Source organism: Dunckerocampus dactyliophorus, chromosome 4 (genome assembly GCF_027744805.1).
Source record: "Dunckerocampus dactyliophorus isolate RoL2022-P2 chromosome 4, RoL_Ddac_1.1, whole genome shotgun sequence".
Lineage (NCBI taxonomy): Eukaryota > Metazoa > Chordata > Actinopteri > Syngnathiformes > Syngnathidae > Dunckerocampus > Dunckerocampus dactyliophorus.
Window position 1 is genome coordinate 32,259,407 of NC_072822.1, and position 23,516 is coordinate 32,282,922.

General features: G+C 50.5%; 10 non-coding genes across 10 annotated transcripts; 5 read left to right on the plus strand and 5 right to left on the minus strand.

The window, feature by feature from the left end:
* Positions 1-515: 515 nt before the first annotated feature.
* Positions 516-679, minus strand: LOC129180538 (U1 spliceosomal RNA). Its single transcript, XR_008570170.1, has one exon. It is a non-coding gene; the product is annotated as a U1 spliceosomal RNA (small nuclear RNA).
* Positions 680-2,057: 1,378 nt separating this feature from the next.
* LOC129180590 (U2 spliceosomal RNA) lies at positions 2,058-2,248 on the plus strand. Its single transcript, XR_008570218.1, has one exon. It is a non-coding gene; the product is annotated as a U2 spliceosomal RNA (small nuclear RNA).
* A 1,982-nt stretch (positions 2,249-4,230) lies between these two features.
* LOC129180683 (U1 spliceosomal RNA) lies at positions 4,231-4,394 on the minus strand. The gene has a single exon (XR_008570279.1). It is a non-coding gene; the product is annotated as a U1 spliceosomal RNA (small nuclear RNA).
* Positions 4,395-11,181: 6,787 nt separating this feature from the next.
* Positions 11,182-11,381, plus strand: LOC129180636 (U2 spliceosomal RNA). Its single transcript, XR_008570260.1, has one exon. It is a non-coding gene; the product is annotated as a U2 spliceosomal RNA (small nuclear RNA).
* Positions 11,382-13,360: 1,979 nt separating this feature from the next.
* LOC129180685 (U1 spliceosomal RNA) lies at positions 13,361-13,524 on the minus strand. The gene has a single exon (XR_008570281.1). It is a non-coding gene; the product is annotated as a U1 spliceosomal RNA (small nuclear RNA).
* Positions 13,525-14,902: 1,378 nt separating this feature from the next.
* LOC129180591 (U2 spliceosomal RNA) lies at positions 14,903-15,093 on the plus strand. The gene has a single exon (XR_008570219.1). It is a non-coding gene; the product is annotated as a U2 spliceosomal RNA (small nuclear RNA).
* Positions 15,094-17,072: 1,979 nt separating this feature from the next.
* Positions 17,073-17,236, minus strand: LOC129180686 (U1 spliceosomal RNA). Its single transcript, XR_008570282.1, has one exon. It is a non-coding gene; the product is annotated as a U1 spliceosomal RNA (small nuclear RNA).
* A 1,378-nt stretch (positions 17,237-18,614) lies between these two features.
* Positions 18,615-18,805, plus strand: LOC129180573 (U2 spliceosomal RNA). Its single transcript, XR_008570201.1, has one exon. It is a non-coding gene; the product is annotated as a U2 spliceosomal RNA (small nuclear RNA).
* Positions 18,806-20,784: 1,979 nt separating this feature from the next.
* LOC129180687 (U1 spliceosomal RNA) lies at positions 20,785-20,948 on the minus strand. Its single transcript, XR_008570283.1, has one exon. It is a non-coding gene; the product is annotated as a U1 spliceosomal RNA (small nuclear RNA).
* Positions 20,949-22,326: 1,378 nt separating this feature from the next.
* LOC129180633 (U2 spliceosomal RNA) lies at positions 22,327-22,517 on the plus strand. The gene has a single exon (XR_008570258.1). It is a non-coding gene; the product is annotated as a U2 spliceosomal RNA (small nuclear RNA).
* Positions 22,518-23,516: the final 999 nt, after the last annotated feature.

Genomic DNA, 23,516 nt, shown 5'->3' on the forward strand with positions numbered 1-23,516 from the left:
GACTCTGCATCTTCCCTTGTCTCCTGGTAAGCTCGCCGTGTCATGGTTCTTCTTCAAGGGTCTCGCTGCTTTCCTTACTTTCCTTCCTTCCTCCAAGACAGGAAGATCGGAAGCAGTTACCATGGCGCTGGGAAGGCTGCTGACGAGAACGACAGCAATTTGATCTGCTTCGGCTTCAGGTCGATGGTTGTTTCCGACGACCGAATTGGTTGCTGTGTTGAGGTCCACTGTGGGGAGCGGTTCCGGTGTGCCGGTAAAGTTGAGTTCACTTGGCCGACACAGCTTTCTCTGTCCGGGTGAGAATGCTACTGGAGAAATTCTTATTTCACTTTTCCCGCCTGAGTGCAGGCGAGCCTTATTGCTGGGTGGTTGTCATCCGTGGTCGTACAGACCTTCCCAGTAGGCGTTGGAAGTTCTGGGCTCGTCATTCCCCGCTCTTGCGCAAACGGGGATGTGGCCGCAAGCCCAGAAGCTTTGCGCAAGACTGCACCTGCAAGTTGTTTTAAACACGCCATCAGGGGAGAGCGCGAACGCAGTCCCCCACTATCGCAAATTATGCAGTCGAGATTCCCACATTTGGGGAATTCGCAGGGGTCAGCTCAACCCATGTGCAATGGCTGAGCCTCGCCCTGGGTGAACCACCTTCTTGATCATGGTATCTCCCCTGCCAGGTAAGTATGAGTTGGACGAGTCTCACTCAGACGAGACTCTCACACACGCAGCATGCTAAGTGGTGGTGTCATCGGCTGCTTCACAACAAACACACGCACTGGACCTGTGTCCAAGTTCAGCATCTGCCCTTGCGCTCGACGGACGCCACACGTTCGGAGGCACCTCCTACAGCCACGACCGGCCTTGTGATTTTGGACGCTCTGGCCTTCTGGACACTTCCCGGTGGCGTCTCGCCTTCACATCTTTCCCCTGACGCCGCCGTCTCTGCGGTCCAAATGTCAGAAAGTAGAGCAAAAGTGAAGGGCAACAGACAAAGGAAATGTGACATTGTTGTTACCAGAGTTGTTACTTCATTAGCCAGAAGTTTGAGTGCCGCAGCTAGTTTCCACGCAATCTTCTGACGCCGGAGCAATGCATTATGGGAATGCGTTCTGTATTATGCCGCGTCGGCGCTCTCCCGCGATCACATGCACAAGCCAAATGACACTGAAATACTTTTGTAGTTGCTCATACTGGCGATAGGATTAATAAGGACAGTACTCTCGTTATGTCAAAGAGTGAGGCTGTGTTGCACATTCCACTCTTGTGGCTTCATGCTGAGCAAAGACAGCGACAGCAAGTGGCATAGTCCAGTTGCTGCAGGCATTCCACGGGGAGACTGGAGTACTGAGTCCACGTCACTGTTTCAAACATATTCACATTGGACTGTGGCCTCCATTGTGTGCTTACCGAGGACTATTCTGATGTGGCTGAGTAAAATCAGTTTATTGCCGCTTCATGCATAGACCGACGTGCACCGCATGAGCTTCAATAACGAATGGGTCACGAAACACTGGTTTGATATTATGGCTGCAAAACAACACAGGTGCATCTTTTTATTGTTTACAATGTGCGCGCGGGGTTGTCGTTTGGCATCAAAAGTCTTTGGTTCGTTATCTTTCGTGCTTCCAAATAAGTCTCGGAAACGATAGCTCAATTTCAACAGTTGAATGCACCAGGAAGAATGATACACAGCTACGGGGACTCGTCTTCTAAGCGGGTGCAGGAGCAAGTCCGAGGCACTTCTGGTCAGACGTCTTTTACCTAGCTTTTACCTCCTGTCCTATGCCTCTATGTGTGCCCCGGTGGTCTTAGCTGCTTGGAGCCGCTCGATAATGAGTGTGCAAAAGGGTGTGGAAAAGAAAAGCCAAGGCCGAGTGAAAAGATACAGCGAGTCCACAAGTCTGCTCCGGTCACACTATCTAACATGTGCCAAGAGAGGCGCCTATATGTAACTACATCTAACAGCGTGTTGACGTTTGAGGTCGTCGTGAGTCAGTGTGTGCAACCGGGACTTTAGCTTGTTTTGTCAGAAATGACATGCTCCCCTCTGAGCTTTCAATGCTATCGCTTCTCGGCCTTTTGGCTAAGATCAAGTGTAGTATCTGTTCTTATCAGTTTAATATCTGATATGTCTCCTATCTGGGGACCAAATATTAAATTGCTTTTTGGGACAGGGAGCTGAGCTCGGGGCTTGCGCCGTCCGCTCCACGCATCGACCTGGTATTGCAGTATCTCCGGGAGCGGTGCACTTCTCCTTCTCATGTTGACAGCAAAGGCAGCTTCACGCAGGTCGTTTGACAGCATCCGGCATGTTTTGCCCGATACCGTGCGATGCTCACCAAAGACCAATGAAAGTGTTTACGTTTGGTGCCACCCGAGCAGGTGGTGGTACGCTGTGGAAAATATGCCCTGCGACAGTGTCTGCGCCCTCCGTGGACCCTCTTTGCCTTCCCAGCAGCATCAACACCTTACAAAGGGAGCACAATGCATAAAGCAGCGTGTTCTCCGGCCATGCCTCCTGCACTCTTCCACCGGCTCCTGATACTCGGGTCTCTTGCGCACTTCCCAGGGGCCAGCGGGTGTCGCAGTGATCGACAGCTGGGTGGAATCTGACAAAATGGTCTCGTCTGGTGGAAGCCTTCCGAGTTTCCTCGACAAACCAACCAAGTAAGGGACCGCGGCTTTCCGCCCTCTGTTTTGCTTCTCGCGGTCAGGTGTCGTGGCCCTTCCTTTGCTGGATTTGACATAGAGCCACTTTGGGATAGCCACAGGTGGTTAGAGCCTGTAAAATGCGTGTCTGCTCCTTCGGTTAGGGCTATTTTCTGCTCTGTTGTTTGCGGCTCTGACAGCTCCTAGCTTGGGTTCCAGTGTGCGAAGGCGGTACAAGTGTAGGAACGGGCCAGCGCGGGTAGGTTTACCGTAGACCTCAATGTTGAGGCTTCCATCCATCCCCGGCCGCACTTCACAGTCCGAAGATTGGCAAACCCGCGTGTCATCCACACATCGGAAGCAGTGGCTGTCTTTAGTTCCTGTGCAGGATCCCCGTAGTTTTCTTTCCACGTCTTCCATGTACACGATAGCCACAATGGCTGAGAGCGGTGAGCCCACGGCAGAGCCATGTCTTGGCCTGTAGAAACACATACGGAATTGCAAGCATGTGCCCTTAAGGCACATTTGCAGGAAATCATATACTTGCTCTGGAGTGAGGTTGCTTGTGTCTTGGAGGCTGGAGTGCTACTGTTGCCCTTCTTCTGCCAGTGTCTATTGCTGCAGTGGTGGAGATAGGTGTAAACGGGGAGGTGATGTCGACTCATACCAGGGTCTCTTCCGGAGATAACCTGAGGGTCTGAATCTCATTAGTGAAGTCTGTGGAGCTGTGGACATGGGGTGGGGTACTGCCAAGCAGTGGGGCCAGAATGGTGGCTGGGTATTTGGCAATACTGACCGTGGAAGAGTCGAATCTGCTGGCAACAACAGGCCTGAGTGGACCTCCCGCCTTGTGAATTTTGGGCAGTCCGTAAATGCAAGGTGTGACTTCTCCGGGATGCAGGCGGTAGGTAGCACGTGTGACACTCTACACCGTCCTCTTTTTTCCCGGCCTCTGAAGACATTCCGTGATCTTCTTGTATTCACCGGTGGGATTGCTCTTCGGTCGTTCGTGTTCAGTGTCGTCACCGAGCAGAGCCGTTAGGTTGGCCTTGCGAGCTGCGGTTTTGAGGATGACTCTGCATCTTCCCTTGTCTCCTGGTAAGCTCGCCGTGTCATGGTTCTTCTTCAAGGGTCTCGCTGCTTTCCTTACTTTCCTTCCTTCCTCCAAGACAGGAAGATCGGAAGCAGTTACCATGGCGCTGGGAAGGCTGCTGACGAGAACGACAGCAATTTGATCTGCTTCGGCTTCAGGTCGATGGTTGTTTCCGACGACCGAATTGGTTGCTGTGTTGAGGTCCACTGTGGGGAGCGGTTCCGGTGTGCCGGTAAAGTTGAGTTCACTTGGCCGACACAGCTTTCTCTGTCCGGGTGAGAATGCTACTGGAGAAATTCTTATTTCACTTTTCCCGCCTGAGTGCAGGCGAGCCTTATTGCTGGGTGGTTGTCATCCGTGGTCGTACAGACCTTCCCAGTAGGCGTTGGAAGTTCTGGGCTCGTCATTCCCCGCTCTTGCGCAAACGGGGATGTGGCCGCAAGCCCAGAAGCTTTGCGCAAGACTGCACCTGCAAGTTGTTTTAAACACGCCATCAGGGGAGAGCGCGAACGCAGTCCCCCACTATCACAAATTATGCAGTCGAGATTCCCACATTTGGGGAATTCGCAGGGGTCAGCTCAACCCATGTGCAATGGCTGAGCCTCGCCCTGGGTGAACCACCTTCTTGATCATGGTATCTCCCCTGCCAGGTAAGTATGAGTTGGACGAGTCTCACTCAGACGAGACTCTCACACACGCAGCATGCTAAGTGGTGGTGTCATCGGCTGCTTCACAACAAACACACGCACTGGACCTGTGTCCAAGTTCAGCATCTGCCCTTGCGCTCGACGGACGCCACACGTTCGGAGGCACCTCCTACAGCCACGACCGGCCTTGTGATTTTGGACGCTCTGGCCTTCTGGACACTTCCCGGTGGCGTCTCGCCTTCACATCTTTCCCCTGACGCCGCCGTCTCTGCGGTCCAAATGTCAGAAAGTAGAGCAAAAGTGAAGGGCAACAGACAAAGGAAATGTGACATTGTTGTTACCAGAGTTGTTACTTCATTAGCCAGAAGTTTGAGTGCCGCAGCTAGTTTCCACGCAATCTTCTGACGCCGGAGCAATGCATTATGGGAATGCGTTCTGTATTATGCCGCGTCGGCGCTCTCCCGCGATCACATGCACAAGCCAAATGACACTGAAATACTTTTGTAGTTGCTCATACTGGCGATAGGATTAATAAGGACAGTACTCTCGTTATGTCAAAGAGTGAGGCTGTGTTGCACATTCCACTCTTGTGGCTTCATGCTGAGCAAAGACAGCGACAGCAAGTGGCATAGTCCAGTTGCTGCAGGCATTCCACGGGGAGACTGGAGTACTGAGTCCACGTCACTGTTTCAAACATATTCACATTGGACTGTGGCCTCCATTGTGTGCTTACCGAGGACTATTCTGATGTGGCTGAGTAAAATCAGTTTATTGCCGCTTCATGCATAGACCGACGTGCACCGCATGAGCTTCAATAACGAATGGGTCACGAAACACTGGTTTGATATTATGGCTGCAAAACAACACAGGTGCATCTTTTTATTGTTTACAATGTGCGCGCGGGGTTGTCGTTTGGCATCAAAAGTCTTTGGTTCGTTATCTTTCGTGCTTCCAAATAAGTCTCGGAAACGATAGCTCAATTTCAACAGTTGAATGCACCAGGAAGAATGATACACAGCTGCGGGGACTCGTCTTCTAAGCGGGTGCAGGAGCAAGTCCGAGGCACTTCTGGTCAGACGTCTTTTACCTAGCTTTTACCTCCTGTCCTATGCCTCTATGTGTGCCCCGGTGGTCTTAGCTGCTTGGAGCCGCTCGATAATGAGTGTGCAAAAGGGTGTGGAAAAGAAAAGCCAAGGCCGAGTGAAAAGATACAGCGAGTCCACAAGTCTGCTCCGGTCACACTATCTAACATGTGCCAAGAGAGGCGCCTATATGTAACTACATCTAACAGCGTGTTGACGTTTGAGGTCGTCGTGAGTCAGTGTGTGCAACCGGGACTTTAGCTTGTTTTGTCAGAAATGACATGCTCCCCTCTGAGCTTTCAATGCTATCGCTTCTCGGCCTTTTGGCTAAGACTGCGGTCACCTCCTACGGGTGGGGAATTGTATGCTTTTGTGGCATAGGATTCTACCAGTCATTGGGAGGACATTCTTGGCACTTTACAGTGCATTATAACTTTATTGTTTTCACAGCAACTAAAGGTAAGTAAATTTTTTCTAATTGGTTTTTAGTTATTTATCTGTTGTTTTAATTGTATTTATTGCATACTTTTTTCATTTTAGCTGGTGGTGCCTCCATCATGTCGGCTAGCCATGCCGGTATGCGGAGGCACCACAGCGTGCGTTTTACACTCAAGCAAGTGGATGGTGAAGAAGTTGGAATGTCCAGATTGGACTTTTCCCGGAAAATCATCCAACAGACCCTGAAATTCAAACCGGAAGATCTGAATTGCATTTTGACACTGCCTTTTCACAAAGGCTTTGATGTAAGTTTTCAGTCTGCTGCAACTCTGAGAGATTTTTGGCAAAGGTATGAGGATGCTAAACCCCAGTTGTCTGTGTTCAATGTGGAAAAACTGACTGACAATGCTGCTAAAACTGTTATTGTCCGAATGTTTAATGAGACAGTGACCGCAGACGACATTTGTTTTTGGCTGGGAAGATATTGCACGGTTAAAGGCCAGGCTATGAAGGTGAGAGACGAAGACGGCATCTGGAATTGTGCCTGGAGGGTCCCCATCCAACAATGGCAGGACCCTCAGGGCTTCCAGGGCCTGAAACATCTCCCATCGATGATAGTTCTGGGAGAAAACCGAGGCTACATACACTACCAGGGTCAGCCCAAGCTCTGCCGCAAGTGTGGAGAGCACGGGCACCTGGCAGAGGCATGTCAGCAGACTGTGTGTCGAAAATGTAGAGAAATTGGTCACACTTTTGAACAATGTACCAATGGCAGAAGGTGCAACCTCTGTGGAGATTCAAATCATCTCTTCAGAGACTGCCCAAAATCATTTGCCAACAAGCTGAAGGCTGGGAAAGGAAAACAAAATGAGGAAATAGGAGAGGAAAATGTGAGGGCCCAAAAGGCCTCTGAAACTGTTGAAAATTCAAATCTCCCGCCAAAACCTGTGATTGGAGGAGAGGAATCAGGTGAGGCGGGAGAGAGGGCGGAGCCTACAGAAGCCCAGGAAACCACGACTCAAAGTGGCCTGTTGCCAAGTGAGGGGTGCACTCACCTGGACAGCAGCCAAGAAATATCAGAGAGTGTGGAAGAAGACACCATTCCAAATGCCCAAAAGGCCAAAAGACTTGCTTCAGAGCTGTCTTCTGACTCTTCTCTATTATCAGAAAAGAGGGGAAGGCCAGAGGTCCTCTCAGACAGTTCTATGGAGGAGCCGCGGGTCTTCCCCTCAGGCTCACCAAATGAACTGTCCTTTTTAAATATCGTTTTGCAGTCAACCCCAAGGGCGAAGAGGACTTTGAATGATAGACTCCAGGAAAGACCGACACCCAGACGCCGACAGGGAAGGGAGCCCCTCCCCCTCCAGCCCTCACCAACTGGAGTGAAGGAGGAGCTTCATTCACAAGATATTTCTTAGTCACAGTTTAAATTTTAAGTTGTTTTTTTATTCATTTATTTATTTTTTTTAGGCCCTTTTAGTTGTTTATTGGTTTTAAAAAAAAAAAAAAAAAAAAAAAAAAATCATACTTGTGACTCTCACCTTCTCCACCATCAATGTGAGAAGTGTGAAGTCGAAAGTTAGAGCTCAGAGTGTTTTATCCTTCCTTCAAACTTTTAAGTCAGATGTGTTTCTATTACAAGAATGTGGTTTACCCTTTTTAAAAAGCTACAAACAGTGGGAGGAAATGTGGCCACAAACATCCTTATGGAGCGGGTCAAATGAGAACAAAAATGACGGAGTGGCCATTTTAATCAACAACCCCCACGTTACGGTGAAGGGGAGCACCGTGGTGAGAGAGGGACGAGCACTATCAGCACACTTGACTTTTATGGGACAGGATTTTAACCTCTTAAATATTTATGGTTTTAACGAAAAAAATGAAAGGTATGATTTTTTAGAAAACTTGCAGTCCCACATGTTAGGCCGGGTACCTATAGTGGTGGGGGGGGATTTTAATTGCATTTTAAGCAGGAAAGACAGAAGGGGGGCGGGAGAAGATTTTAAAGTTGATAAAACATCGGTTTTATTACAAGCCATGAGTAGGGATTTCAAACTGCACGATTGTTATAAAGCCATGCATCCTAGAGAGGAGGGCTTCACCTGGTTCAGTGGCGACAGCACCAGAGCCTCTCGCATAGATTACATATTCACACGGGATTGGCCACCTACTGATGCTAGATTGACCCCTGTCTTTTTCTCTGATCACCTGATTCTCTCCTGCACTCTCTCACTCCCCTCGGGTGTGGTAGTGGGAAGAGGTCCGTGGAAACTGAATTGCTCCCTGCTGGAAGATCAAGACTTGGTCAGTCAGTACAGGGAGCGGTTCAAGGACTGGCAGACCCTTCAAGACTTGCATGTTTCACGAGCACAGTGGTGGGAAATGGTGAAGTTAAGGACCCGGCTTTTCTTTCAACAAGCAGGACGGAAAAAATCTTACAAAGAAAAAAGATACATGATAGGACTGCAAAAACGCTTACAACGTTATTTTAACTTAACACTAAAAGGGCTGAATTTCAAGGAAGAAATCAAGCAGGTAAAAAATGAAATGGCTACTCTAGCAAAAATCAAAAGTAAAGGTGTTATCTTAAGGAGCAAGGAAAAAGAAATAGAAGAAGGGGAAAAATGCACCCGCTATTTCTTTAAAAAAATCCTAAGCAAGCCAGGAGGTATTTTAAAATTACAAAATAAAGAAGGGCGCATAGTGGAAACAACAACTGAAATAAATGAAACAATAGAACGCTTTTATCAAGAACTCTATGCAACTAAAAATACAAAGCCTGAAGCTATTTTAGAAGTTTTAGGTTTTATTGAAAAATCAGTGAGCGAAAATGTGCTTTTAAAACAGGATTTTACTCTCAAAGAGTTAAATAAATGCGTCGTGGCTTTTAAGAAGGGGAAGTCCCCAGGTGAGGATGGGCTCCCCTTGGAATTTTATTTAACTTTTTGGGATATTTTAGCACCAGAGTTACTCGCTGTTTTTAAGGAATTTGAACAAAGTAGCCGACTACCTGACAGTTTTAGAGTAGGGATAGTGACACTCCTTTATAAGACAAAAGACAAGACCGATCTTAAAAATTGGAGACCTATTACCCTTTTAAACTGTGACTGCAAAATTTTTAGTAAACTTTTAGCGACACGTATGTCCATGTTTTTAGATGACTTGATTGACCCGGATCAAACCTGTGCCATCCCAGGGAGGAAGATCACAGACAGCCTCATGCTGATTCGTGACACCATCTGTCTTGCGAGAGACAGAAACATTCGGTTAGTAGTCCTAAATTTAGACTTTGAGAAAGCCTTTGATCGGGTCTCGCACCAGTACCTTTTTAGGGTACTGCAAAGAATGGGTTTTCCGGAAAGATTCGTAGCGTGGGTGGGACTGCTGTACCGGGATATTACCAGCAAATTTGTGGTTAACGGGAATCTGACAAAAGCAGTCCAAATTAACTGCGGTGTCCGTCAGGGATGCCCGTTATCTGCCCTCCTGTATGTTTTATGTATAGAACCTCTGGCACAGATTTTGAGAAGGGACAGATGGATTAAAGGGGCGACTATTCCAGGGGGACTCGTACCAAAATGTATTTTATATATGGACGATTTTAACATTTTATGCACGGATATTTTATCTGTTAAAAGAGCACTGGACCTGACTGACTTTTATGGACGGGCCTCTGGGTCAAAACTCAATAGAGAAAAGACCCAAGCCCAGTTTTATGGACCCTGGACGGAATCGGAGAAGACGGGACTTCCCCTGACTGTGACACAGACTGACCAAAAAATACTGGGAATTAAATTTGGCAAGGACGGGGGAGGTGAAACAAATTGGGGCGACGTGGTAGGGAAAGTTAGGCAAAGACTGGGGTTTTGGGGACTGAGACAGCTGACCCTGGAAGGAAAGGTTTTAATCATAAAAGCTGTGATTTTACCTTTGCTTTTATTGATCAGCTCTGTTTTTACCCCCAAAAGAAACGTTCTTGTAGACCTGGACCGAGCCATTTTTTACTTCCTTTGGGGCTCCAAGTGGGAGAGAGTGAGGAGAGAAGTCATGAAAAAATCAAAAGGAAAAGGAGGAAAAGGAGTGCCAGACCTCCAAATATTCCTTGGAGCGAGATACACGTCCCTACACCTGATGAGTGCGATGAGCCCATCCAGTAATACCAAAACAAAAGCGCTGGCACGATACTGGATGGGCTCCTACTTAAGACGGCTCAAACTGATCCCCTTAGATCAAACTGTACCTGTTTCCTTTAATTTACCACCAGCATATGCTTTTATAAGGACCTTTTTAAGACATTTTAATCTGGAAAAAGAAACTTTTGACGTTTTAAAAAATCATCGCTCTGTCGTTTCTGTTGTGCAGGAGCGGGATCCAGTGAGTCCAGTGCGCGGGCTCGCACTCGGCGAGCCCACAGATGTTTGGCGCAACGTCAACCACCCGGCTCTCCCAAACAGACTTCGGGACCTGGCATGGATGGTGGCCCACGAGGTCCTCCCAGTCAGGTCCGTTATGCACTCCCGAGGAATGGCAGCAAACTCAACTTGTCCCCGACCGGGTTGTGGTGCCCCTGAGACGGTGCGGCATCTCCTCTGGGAGTGCAGTGCTGCCAGAGACCTGTGGGCGACAGCCGGCGACCTAAATTTCCCGGACTTGCCAGCAAGGGAGGTCCTAAACGCACAGCTCGTGCTCTATGGGGCGAGCCACCAGAAGTTAAACTGCAAGGAGTTTGAAAAGCAGTGGCTCGCCCTCGCCGCTATCAAAGACGCCATCTGGACCTCCCGCAACTTGCTGGTAAGGAGGCACAGACAGACCCCCCCCGTGGCTGTGATCCGAATGGCTGCAGCGACTCTGACAGCTGCAAGCGGCGGGCCAAGGACACAGTCACAAAGAAGAGTCGTCTGTGCCCACCCGGAGGTGGCACCCGGAGCTTCACAGCAAAGGTCTCGGCAACGACGGCCTGGCTCTCCGGGAGAGGAAGGAGGGAGAAATGAAGAAGGATGAGGGCCTCGGGACGTCCTGGCAGCGTCCTGGAGAATTACTGTCTGGGAGAGTGGGGTGAACTCACTATTGATAAGGACTCACTGCACTCCTGTGCAACAGACGACACTGAAGCTTATTATGACTTTTTAAAATGGTCTGTATAAATTTTACACATTTTGCTGCCTGCAACACTTTTAATTTTACAGAATTTTTACTGATTTTATTTTTACTTAAATTATTGGTGTTGTAAATAATTGAATTTTAAAAGGCATCTTTAAAAAATGTTTTGAAATGTGGTAAATTTTTTGTAACAGTGACAATAAACATGTTAAAAAAAAAAAAAAATCTGTTCTTATCAGTTTAATATCTGATATGTCTCCTATCTGGGGACCAAATATTAAATTGCTTTTTGGGACAGGGAGCTGAGCTCGGGGCTTGCGCCGTCCGCTCCACGCATCGACCTGGTATTGCAGTATCTCCGGGAGCGGTGCACTTCTCCTTCTCATGTTGACAGCAAAGGCAGCTTCACGCAGGTCGTTTGACAGCATCCGGCATGTTTTGCCCGATACCGTGCGATGCTCACCAAAGACCAATGAAAGTGTTTACGTTTGGTGCCACCCGAGCAGGTGGCGGTACGCTGTGGAAAATATGCCCTGCGACAGTGTCTGCGCCCTCCGTGGACCCTCTTTGCCTTCCCAGCAGCATCAACACCTTACAAAGGGAGCACAATGCATAAAGCAGCGTGTTCTCCGGCCATGCCTCCTGCACTCTTCCACCGGCTCCTGATACTCGGGTCTCTTGCGCACTTCCCAGGGGCCAGCGGGTGTCGCAGTGATCGACAGCTGGGTGGAATCTGACAAAATGGTCTCGTCTGGTGGAAGCCTTCCGAGTTTCCTCGACAAACCAACCAAGTAAGGGACCGCGGCTTTCCGCCCTCTGTTTTGCTTCTCGCGGTCAGGTGTCGTGGCCCTTCCTTTGCTGGATTTGACATAGAGCCACTTTGGGATAGCCACAGGTGGTTAGAGCCTGTAAAATGCGTGTCTGCTCCTTCGGTTAGGGCTATTTTCTGCTCTGTTGTTTGCGGCTCTGACAGCTCCTAGCTTGGGTTCCAGTGTGCGAAGGCGGTACAAGTGTAGGAACGGGCCAGCGCGGGTAGGTTTACCGTAGACCTCAATGTTGAGGCTTCCATCCATCCCCGGCCGCACTTCACAGTCCGAAGATTGGCAAACCCGCGTGTCATCCACACATCGGAAGCAGTGGCTGTCTTTAGTTCCTGTGCAGGATCCCCGTAGTTTTCTTTCCACGTCTTCCATGTACACGATAGCCACAATGGCTGAGAGCGGTGAGCCCACGGCAGAGCCATGTCTTGGCCTGTAGAAACACATACGGAATTGCAAGCATGTGCCCTTAAGGCACATTTGCAGGAAATCATATACTTGCTCTGGAGTGAGGTTGCTTGTGTCTTGGAGGCTGGAGTGCTACTGTTGCCCTTCTTCTGCCAGTGTCTATTGCTGCAGTGGTGGAGATAGGTGTAAACGGGGAGGTGATGTCGACTCATACCAGGGTCTCTTCCGGAGATAACCTGAGGGTCTGAATCTCATTAGTGAAGTCTGTGGAGCTGTGGACATGGGGTGGGGTACTGCCAAGCAGTGGGGCCAGAATGGTGGCTGGGTATTTGGCAATACTGACCGTGGAAGAGTCGAATCTGCTGGCAACAGGCCTGAGTGGACCTCCCGCCTTGTGAATTTTGGGCAGTCCGTAAATGCAAGGTGTGACTTCTCCGGGATGCAGGCGGTAGGTAGCACGTGTGACACTCTACACCGTCCTCTTTTTTCCCGGCCTCTGAAGACATTCCGTGATCTTCTTGTATTCACCGGTGGGATTGCTCTTCAGTCGTTCGTGTTCAGTGTCGTCACCGAGCAGAGCCGTTAGGTTGGCCTTGCGAGCTGCGGTTTTGAGGATGACTCTGCATCTTCCCTTGTCTCCTGGTAAGCTCGCCGTGTCATGGTTCTTCTTCAAGGGTCTCGCTGCTTTCCTTACTTTCCTTCCTTCCTCCAAGACAGGAAGATCGGAAGCAGTTACCATGGCGCTGGGAAGGCTGCTGACGAGAACGACAGCAATTTGATCTGCTTCGGCTTCAGGTCGATGGTTGTTTCCGACGACCGAATTGGTTGCTGTGTTGAGGTCCACTGTGGGGAGCGGTTCCGGTGTGCCGGTAAAGTTGAGTTCACTTGGCCGACACAGCTTTCTCTGTCCGGGTGAGAATGCTACTGGAGAAATTCTTATTTCACTTTTCCCGCCTGAGTGCAGGCGAGCCTTATTGCTGGGTGGTTGTCATCCGTGGTCGTACAGACCTTCCCAGTAGGCGTTGGAAGTTCTGGGCTCGTCATTCCCCGCTCTTGCGCAAACGGGGATGTGGCCGCAAGCCCAGAAGCTTTGCGCAAGACTGCACCTGCAAGTTGTTTTAAACACGCCATCAGGGGAGAGCGCGAACGCAGTCCCCCACTATCACAAATTATGCAGTCGAGATTCCCACATTTGGGGAATTCGCAGGGGTCAGCTCAACCCATGTGCAATGGCTGAGCCTCGCCCTGGGTGAACCACCTTCTTGATCATGGTATCTCCCCTGCCAGGTAAGTATGAGTTGGACGAGTCTCACTCAGACGAGACTCTCACACACGCAGCATGCTAAGTGGTGGTGTCATCGGCTGCTTCACAACAAACACACGCACTGGACCTGTGTCCAAGTTCAGCATCTGCCCTTGCGCTCGACGGACGCCACACGTTCGGAGGCACCTCCTACAGCCACGACCGGCCTTGTGATTTTGGACGCTCTGGCCTTCTGGACACTTCCCGGTGGCGTCTCGCCTTCACATCTTTCCCCTGACGCCGCCGTCTCTGCGGTCCAAATGTCAGAAAGTAGAGCAAAAGTGAAGGGCAACAGACAAAGGAAATGTGACATTGTTGTTACCAGAGTTGTTACTTCATTAGCCAGAAGTTTGAGTGCCGCAGCTAGTTTCCACGCAATCTTCTGACGCCGGAGCAATGCATTATGGGAATGCGTTCTGTATTATGCCGCGTCGGCGCTCTCCCGCGATCACATGCACAAGCCAAATGACACTGAAATACTTTTGTAGTTGCTCATACTGGCGATAGGATTAATAAGGACAGTACTCTCGTTATGTCAAAGAGTGAGGCTGTGTTGCACATTCCACTCTTGTGGCTTCATGCTGAGCAAAGACAGCGACAGCAAGTGGCATAGTCCAGTTGCTGCAGGCATTCCACGGGGAGACTGGAGTACTGAGTCCACGTCACTGTTTCAAACATATTCACATTGGACTGTGGCCTCCATTGTGTGCTTACCGAGGACTATTCTGATGTGGCTGAGTAAAATCAGTTTATTGCCGCTTCATGCATAGACCGACGTGCACCGCATGAGCTTCAATAACGAATGGGTCACGAAACACTGGTTTGATATTATGGCTGCAAAACAACACAGGTGCATCTTTTTATTGTTTACAATGTGCGCGCGGGGTTGTCGTTTGGCATCAAAAGTCTTTGGTTCGTTATCTTTCGTGCTTCCAAATAAGTCTCGGAAACGATAGCTCAATTTCAACAGTTGAATGCACCAGGAAGAATGATACACAGCTACGGGGACTCGTCTTCTAAGCGGGTGCAGGAGCAAGTCCGAGGCACTTCTGGTCAGACGTCTTTTACCTAGCTTTTACCTCCTGTCCTATGCCTCTATGTGTGCCCCGGTGGTCTTAGCTGCTTGGAGCCGCTCGATAATGAGTGTGCAAAAGGGTGTGGAAAAGAAAAGCCAAGGCCGAGTGAAAAGATACAGCGAGTCCACAAGTCTGCTCCGGTCACACTATCTAACATGTGCCAAGAGAGGCGCCTATATGTAACTACATCTAACAGCGTGTTGACGTTTGAGGTCGTCGTGAGTCAGTGTGTGCAACCGGGACTTTAGCTTGTTTTGTCAGAAATGACATGCTCCCCTCTGAGCTTTCAATGCTATCGCTTCTCGGCCTTTTGGCTAAGATCAAGTGTAGTATCTGTTCTTATCAGTTTAATATCTGATATGTCTCCTATCTGGGGACCAAATATTAAATTGCTTTTTGGGACAGGGAGCTGAGCTCGGGGCTTGCGCCGTCCGCTCCACGCATCGACCTGGTATTGCAGTATCTCCGGGAGCGGTGCACTTCTCCTTCTCATGTTGACAGCAAAGGCAGCTTCACGCAGGTCGTTTGACAGCATCCGGCATGTTTTGCCCGATACCGTGCGATGCTCACCAAAGACCAATGAAAGTGTTTACGTTTGGTGCCACCCGAGCAGGTGGCGGTACGCTGTGGAAAATATGCCCTGCGACAGTGTCTGCGCCCTCCGTGGACCCTCTTTGCCTTCCCAGCAGCATCAACACCTTACAAAGGGAGCACAATGCATAAAGCAGCGTGTTCTCCGGCCATGCCTCCTGCACTCTTCCACCGGCTCCTGATACTCGGGTCTCTTGCGCACTTCCCAGGGGCCAGCGGGTGTCGCAGTGATCGACAGCTGGGTGGAATCTGACAAAATGGTCTCGTCTGGTGGAAGCCTTCCGAGTTTCCTCGACAAACCAACCAAGTAAGGGACCGCGGCTTTCCGCCCTCTGTTTTGCTTCTCGCGGTCAGGTGTCGTGGCCCTTCCTTTGCTGGATTTGACATAGAGCCACTTTGGGATAGCCACAGGTGGTTAGAGCCTGTAAAATGCGTGTCTGCTCCTTCGGTTAGGGCTATTTTCTGCTCTGTTGTTTGCGGCTCTGACAGCTCCTAGCTTGGGTTCCAGTGTGCGAAGGCGGTACAAGTGTAGGAACGGGCCAGCGCGGGTAGGTTTACCGTAGACCTCAATGTTGAGGCTTCCATCCATCCCCGGCCGCACTTCACAGTCCGAAGATTGGCAAACCCGCGTGTCATCCACACATCGGAAGCAGTGGCTGTCTTTAGTTCCTGTGCAGGATCCCCGTAGTTTTCTTTCCACGTCTTCCATGTACACGATAGCCACAATGGCTGAGAGCGGTGAGCCCACGGCAGAGCCATGTCTTGGCCTGTAGAAACACATACGGAATTGCAAGCATGTGCCCTTAAGGCACATTTGCAGGAAATCATATACTTGCTCTGGAGTGAGGTTGCTTGTGTCTTGGAGGCTGGAGTGCTACTGTTGCCCTTCTTCTGCCAGTGTCTATTGCTGCAGTGGTGGAGATAGGTGTAAACGGGGAGGTGATGTCGACTCATACCAGGGTCTCTTCCGGAGATAACCTGAGGGTCTGAATCTCATTAGTGAAGTCTGTGGAGCTGTGGACATGGGGTGGGGTACTGCCAAGCAGTGGGGCCAGAATGGTGGCTGGGTATTTGGCAATACTGACCGTGGAAGAGTCGAATCTGCTGGCAACAGGCCTGAGTGGACCTCCCGCCTTGTGAATTTTGGGCAGTCCGTAAATGCAAGGTGTGACTTCTCCGGGATGCAGGCGGTAGGTAGCACGTGTGACACTCTACACCGTCCTCTTTTTTCCCGGCCTCTGAAGACATTCCGTGATCTTCTTGTATTCACCGGTGGGATTGCTCTTCGGTCGTTCGTGTTCAGTGTCGTCACCGAGCAGAGCCGTTAGGTTGGCCTTGCGAGCTGCGGTTTTGAGGATGACTCTGCATCTTCCCTTGTCTCCTGGTAAGCTCGCCGTGTCATGGTTCTTCTTCAAGGGTCTCGCTGCTTTCCTTACTTTCCTTCCTTCCTCCAAGACAGGAAGATCGGAAGCAGTTACCATGGCGCTGGGAAGGCTGCTGACGAGAACAACAGCAATTTGATCTGCTTCGGCTTCAGGTCGATGGTTGTTTCCGACGACCGAATTGGTTGCTGTGTTGAGGTCCACTGAGGGGAGCGGTTCCGGTGTGCCGGTAAAGTTGAGTTCACTTGGCCGACACAGCTTTCTCTGTCCGGGTGAGAATGCTACTGGAGAAATTCTTATTTCACTTTTCCCGCCTGAGTGCAGGCGAGCCTTATTGCTGGGTGGTTGTCATCCGTGGTCGTACAGACCTTCCCAGTAGGCGTTGGAAGTTCTGGGCTCGTCATTCCCCGCTCTTGCGCAAACGGGGATGTGGCCGCAAGCCCAGAAGCTTTGCGCAAGACTGCACCTGCAAGTTGTTTTAAACACGCCATCAGGGGAGAGCGCGAACGCAGTCCCCCACTATCACAAATTATGCAGTCGAGATTCCCACATTTGGGGAATTCGCAGGGGTCAGCTCAACCCATGTGCAATGGCTGAGCCTCGCCCTGGGTGAACCACCTTCTTGATCATGGTATCTCCCCTGCCAGGTAAGTATGAGTTGGACGAGTCTCACTCAGACGAGACTCTCACACACGCAGCATGCTAAGTGGTGGTGTCATCGGCTGCTTCACAACAAACACACGCACTGGACCTGTGTCCAAGTTCAGCATCTGCCCTTGCGCTCGACGGACGCCACACGTTCGGAGGCACCTCCTACAGCCACGACCGGCCTTGTGATTTTGGACGCTCTGGCCTTCTGGACACTTCCCGGTGGCGTCTCGCCTTCACATCTTTCCCCTGACGCCGCCGTCTCTGCGGTCCAAATGTCAGAAAGTAGAGCAAAAGTGAAGGGCAACAGACAAAGGAAATGTGACATTGTTGTTACCAGAGTTGTTACTTCATTAGCCAGAAGTTTGAGTGCCGCAGCTAGTTTCCACGCAATCTTCTGACGCCGGAGCAATGCATTATGGGAATGCGTTCTGTATTATGCCGCGTCGGCGCTCTCCCGCGATCACATGCACAAGCCAAATGACACTGAAATACTTTTGTAGTTGCTCATACTGGCGATAGGATTAATAAGGACAGTACTCTCGTTATGTCAAAGAGTGAGGCTGTGTTGCACATTCCACTCTTGTGGCTTCATGCTGAGCAAAGACAGCGACAGCAAGTGGCATAGTCCAGTTGCTGCAGGCATTCCACGGGGAGACTGGAGTACTGAGTCCACGTCACTGTTTCAAACATATTCACATTGGACTGTGGCCTCCATTGTGTGCTTACCGAGGACTATTCTGATGTGGCTGAGTAAAATCAGTTTATTGCCGCTTCATGCATAGACCGACGTGCACCGCATGAGCTTCAATAACGAATGGGTCACGAAACACTGGTTTGATATTATGGCTGCAAAACAACACAGGTGCATCTTTTTATTGTTTACAATGTGCACGCGGGGTTGTCGTTTGGCATCAAAAGTCTTTGGTTCGTTATCTTTCGTGCTTCCAAATAAGTCTCGGAAACGATAGCTCAATTTCAACAGTTGAATGCACCAGGAAGAATGATACACAGCTGCGGGGACTCGTCTTCTAAGCGGGTGCAGGAGCAAGTCCGAGGCACTTCTGGTCAGACGTCTTTTACCTAGCTTTTACCTCCTGTCCTATGCCTCTATGTGTGCCCCGGTGGTCTTAGCTGCTTGGAGCCGCTCGATAATGAGTGTGCAAAAGGGTGTGGAAAAGAAAAGCCAAGGCCGAGTGAAAAGATACAGCGAGTCCACAAGTCTGCTCCGGTCACACTATCTAACATGTGCCAAGAGAGGCGCCTATATGTAACTACATCTAACAGCGTGTTGACGTTTGAGGTCGTCGTGAGTCAGTGTGTGCAACCGGGACTTTAGCTTGTTTTGTCAGAAATGACATGCTCCCCTCTGAGCTTTCAATGCTATCGCTTCTCGGCCTTTTGGCTAAGATCAAGTGTAGTATCTGTTCTTATCAGTTTAATATCTGATATGTCTCCTATCTGGGGACCAAATATTAAATTGCTTTTTGGGACAGGGAGCTGAGCTCGGGGCTTGCGCCATCCGCTCCACGCATCGACCTGGTATTGCAGTATCTCCGGGAGCGGTGCACTTCTCCTTCTCATGTTGACAGCAAAGGCAGCTTCACGCAGGTCGTTTGACAGCATCCGGCATGTTTTGCCCGATACCGTGCGATGCTCACCAAAGACCAATGAAAGTGTTTACGTTTGGTGCCACCCGAGCAGGTGGCGGTACGCTGTGGAAAATATGCCCTGCGACAGTGTCTGCGCCCTCCGTGGACCCTCTTTGCCTTCCCAGCAGCATCAACACCTTACAAAGGGAGCACAATGCATAAAGCAGCGTGTTCTCCGGCCATGCCTCCTGCACTCTTCCACCGGCTCCTGATACTCGGGTCTCTTGCGCACTTCCCAGGGGCCAGCGGGTGTCGCAGTGATCGACAGCTGGGTGGAATCTGACAAAATGGTCTCGTCTGGTGGAAGCCTTCCGAGTTTCCTCGACAAACCAACCAAGTAAGGGACCGCGGCTTTCCGCCCTCTGTTTTGCTTCTCGCGGTCAGGTGTCGTGGCCCTTCCTTTGCTGGATTTGACATAGAGCCACTTTGGGATAGCCACAGGTGGTTAGAGCCTGTAAAATGCGTGTCTGCTCCTTCGGTTAGGGCTATTTTCTGCTCTGTTGTTTGCGGCTCTGACAGCTCCTAGCTTGGGTTCCAGTGTGCGAAGGCGGTACAAGCGTAGGAACGGGCCAGCGCGGGTAGGTTTACCGTAGACCTCAATGTTGAGGCTTCCATCCATCCCCGGCCGCACTTCACAGTCCGAAGATTGGCAAACCCGCGTGTCATCCACACATCGGAAGCAGTGGCTGTCTTTAGTTCCTGTGCAGGATCCCCGTAGTTTTCTTTCCACGTCTTCCATGTACACGATAGCCACAACGGCTGAGAGCGGTGAGCCCACGGCAGAGCCATGTCTTGGCCTGTAGAAACACATACGGAATTGCAAGCATGTGCCCTTAAGGCACATTTGCAGGAAATCATATACTTGCTCTGGAGTGAGGTTGCTTGTGTCTTGGAGGCTGGAGTGCTACTGTTGCCCTTCTTCTGCCAGTGTCTATTGCTGCAGTGGTGGAGATAGGTGTAAACGGGGAGGTGATGTCGACTCATACCAGGGTCTCTTCCGGAGATAACCTGAGGGTCTGAATCTCATTAGTGAAGTCTGTGGAGCTGTGGACATGGGGTGGGGTACTGCCAAGCAGTGGGGCCAGAATGGTGGCTGGGTATTTGGCAATACTGACCGTGGAAGAGTCGAATCTGCTGGCAACAGGCCTGAGTGGACCTCCCGCCTTGTGAATTTTGGGCAGTCCGTAAATGCAAGGTGTGACTTCTCCGGGATGCAGGCGGTAGGTAGCACGTGTGACACTCTACACCGTCCTCTTTTTTCCCGTCCTCTGAAGACATTCCGTGATCTTCTTGTATTCACCGGTGGGATTGCTCTTCGGTCGTTCGTGTTCAGTGTCGTCACCGAGCAGAGCCGTTAGGTTGGCCTTGCGAGCTGCGGTTTTGAGGATGACTCTGCATCTTCCCTTGTCTCCTGGTAAGCTCGCCGTGTCATGGTTCTTCTTCAAGGGTCTCGCTGCTTTCCTTACTTTCCTTCCTTCCTCCAAGACAGGAAGATCGGAAGCAGTTACCATGGCGCTGGGAAGGCTGCTGACGAGAACGACAGCAATTTGATCTGCTTCGGCTTCAGGTCGATGGTTGTTTCCGACGACCGAATTGGTTGCTGTGTTGAGGTCCACTGTGGGGAGCGGTTCCGGTGTGCCGGTAAAGTTGAGTTCACTTGGCCGACACAGCTTTCTCTGTCCGGGTGAGAATGCTACTGGAGAAATTCTTATTTCACTTTTCCCGCCTGAGTGCAGGCGAGCCTTATTGCTGGGTGGTTGTCATCCGTGGTCGTACAGACCTTCCCAGTAGGCGTTGGAAGTTCTGGGCTCGTCATTCCCCGCTCTTGCGCAAACGGGGATGTGGCCGCAAGCCCAGAAGCTTTGCGCAAGACTGCACCTGCAAGTTGTTTTAAACACGCCATCAGGGGAGAGCGCGAACGCAGTCCCCCACTATCACAAATTATGCAGTCGAGATTCCCACATTTGGGGAATTCGCAGGGGTCAGCTCAACCCATGTGCAATGGCTGAGCCTCGCCCTGGGTGAACCACCTTCTTGATCATGGTATCTCCCCTGCCAGGTAAGTATGAGTTGGACGAGTCTCACTCAGACGAGACTCTCACACACGCAGCATGCTAAGTGGTGGTGTCATCGGCTGCTTCACAACAAACACACGCACTGGACCTGTGTCCAAGTTCAGCATCTGCCCTTGCGCTCGACGGACGCCACACGTTCGGAGGCACCTCCTACAGCCACGACCGGCCTTGTGATTTTGGACGCTCTGGCCTTCTGGACACTTCCCGGTGGCGTCTCGCCTTCACATCTTTCCCCTGACGCCGCCGTCTCTGCGGTCCAAATGTCAGAAAGTAGAGCAAAAGTGAAGGGCAACAGACAAAGGAAATGTGACATTGTTGTTACCAGAGTTGTTACTTCATTAGCCAGAAGTTTGAGTGCCGCAGCTAGTTTCCACGCAATCTTCTGACGCCGGAGCAATGCATTATGGGAATGCGTTCTGTATTATGCCGCGTCGGCGCTCTCCCGCGATCACATGCACAAGCCAAATGACACTGAAATACTTTTGTAGTTGCTCATACTGGCGATAGGATTAATAAGGACAGTACTCTCGTTATGTCAAAGAGTGAGGCTGTGTTGCACATTCCACTCTTGTGGCTTCATGCTGAGCAAAGACAGCGACAGCAAGTGGCATAGTCCAGTTGCTGCAGGCATTCCACGGGGAGACTGGAGTACTGAGTCCACGTCACTGTTTCAAACATATTCACATTGGACTGTGGCCTCCATTGTGTGCTTACCGAGGACTATTCTGATGTGGCTGAGTAAAATCAGTTTATTGCCGCTTCATGCATAGACCGACGTGCACCGCATGAGCTTCAATAACGAATGGGTCACGAAACACTGGTTTGATATTATGGCTGCAAAACAACACAGGTGCATCTTTTTATTGTTTACAATGTGCGCGCGGGGTTGTCGTTTGGCATCAAAAGTCTTTGGTTCGTTATCTTTCGTGCTTCCAAATAAGTCTCGGAAACGATAGCTCAATTTCAACAGTTGAATGCACCAGGAAGAATGATACACAGCTGCGGGGACTCGTCTTCTAAGCGGGTGCAGGAGCAAGTCCGAGGCACTTCTGGTCAGACGTCTTTTACCTAGCTTTTACCTCCTGTCCTATGCCTCTATGTGTGCCCCGGTGGTCTTAGCTGCTTGGAGCCGCTCGATAATGAGTGTGCAAAAGGGTGTGGAAAAGAAAAGCCAAGGCCGAGTGAAAAGATACAGCGAGTCCACAAGTCTGCTCCGGTCACACTATCTAACATGTGCCAAGAGAGGCGCCTATATGTAACTACATCTAACAGCGTGTTGACGTTTGAGGTCGTCGTGAGTCAGTGTGTGCAACCGGGACTTTAGCTTGTTTTGTCAGAAATGACATGCTCCCCTCTGAGCTTTCAATGCTATCGCTTCTCGGCCTTTTGGTTAAGATCAAGTGTAGTATCTGTTCTTATCAGTTTAATATCTGATATGTCTTCTATCTGGGGACCAAATATTAAATTGCTTTTTGGGACAGGGAGCTGAGCTCGGGGCTTGCGCCGTCCGCTCCACGCATCGACCTGGTATTGCAGTATCTCCGGGAGCGGTGCACTTCTCCTTCTCATGTTGACAGCAAAGGCAGCTTCACGCAGGTCGTTTGACAGCATCCGGCATGTTTTGCCCGATACCGTGCGATGCTCACCAAAGACCAATGAAAGTGTTTACGTTTGGTGCCACCCGAGCAGGTGGCGGTACGCTGTGGAAAATATGCCCTGCGACAGTGTCTGCGCCCTCCGTGGACCCTCTTTGCCTTCCCAGCAGCATCAACACCTTACAAAGGGAGCACAATGCATAAAGCAGCGTGTTCTCCGGCCATGCCTCCTGCACTCTTCCACCGGCTCCTGATACTCGGGTCTCTTGCGCACTTCCCAGGGGCCAGCGGGTGTCGCAGTGATCGACAGCTGGGTGGAATCTGACAAAATGGTCTCGTCTGGTGGAAGCCTTCCGAGTTTCCTCGACAAACCAACCAAGTAAGGGACCGCGGCTTTCCGCCCTCTGTTTTGCTTCTCGCGGTCAGGTGTCGTGGCCCTTCCTTTGCTGGATTTGACATAGAGCCACTTTGGGATAGCCACAGGTGGTTAGAGCCTGTAAAATGCGTGTCTGCTCCTTCGGTTAGGGCTATTTTCTGCTCTGTTGTTTGCGGCTCTGACAGCTCCTAGCTTGGGTTCCAGTGTGCGAAGGCGGTACAAGTGTAGGAACGGGCCAGCGCGGGTAGGTTTACCGTAGACCTCAATGTTGAGGCTTCCATCCATCCCCGGCCGCACTTCACAGTCCGAAGATTGGCAAACCCGCGTGTCATCCACACATCGGAAGCAGTGGCTGTCTTTAGTTCCTGTGCAGGATCCCCGTAGTTTTCTTTCCACGTCTTCCATGTACACGATAGCCACAATGGCTGAGAGCGGTGAGCCCACGGCAGAGCCATGTCTTGGCCTGTAGAAACACATACGGAATTGCAAGCATGTGCCCTTAAGGCACATTTGCAGGAAATCATATACTTGCTCTGGAGTGAGGTTGCTTGTGTCTTGGAGGCTGGAGTGCTACTGTTGCCCTTCTTCT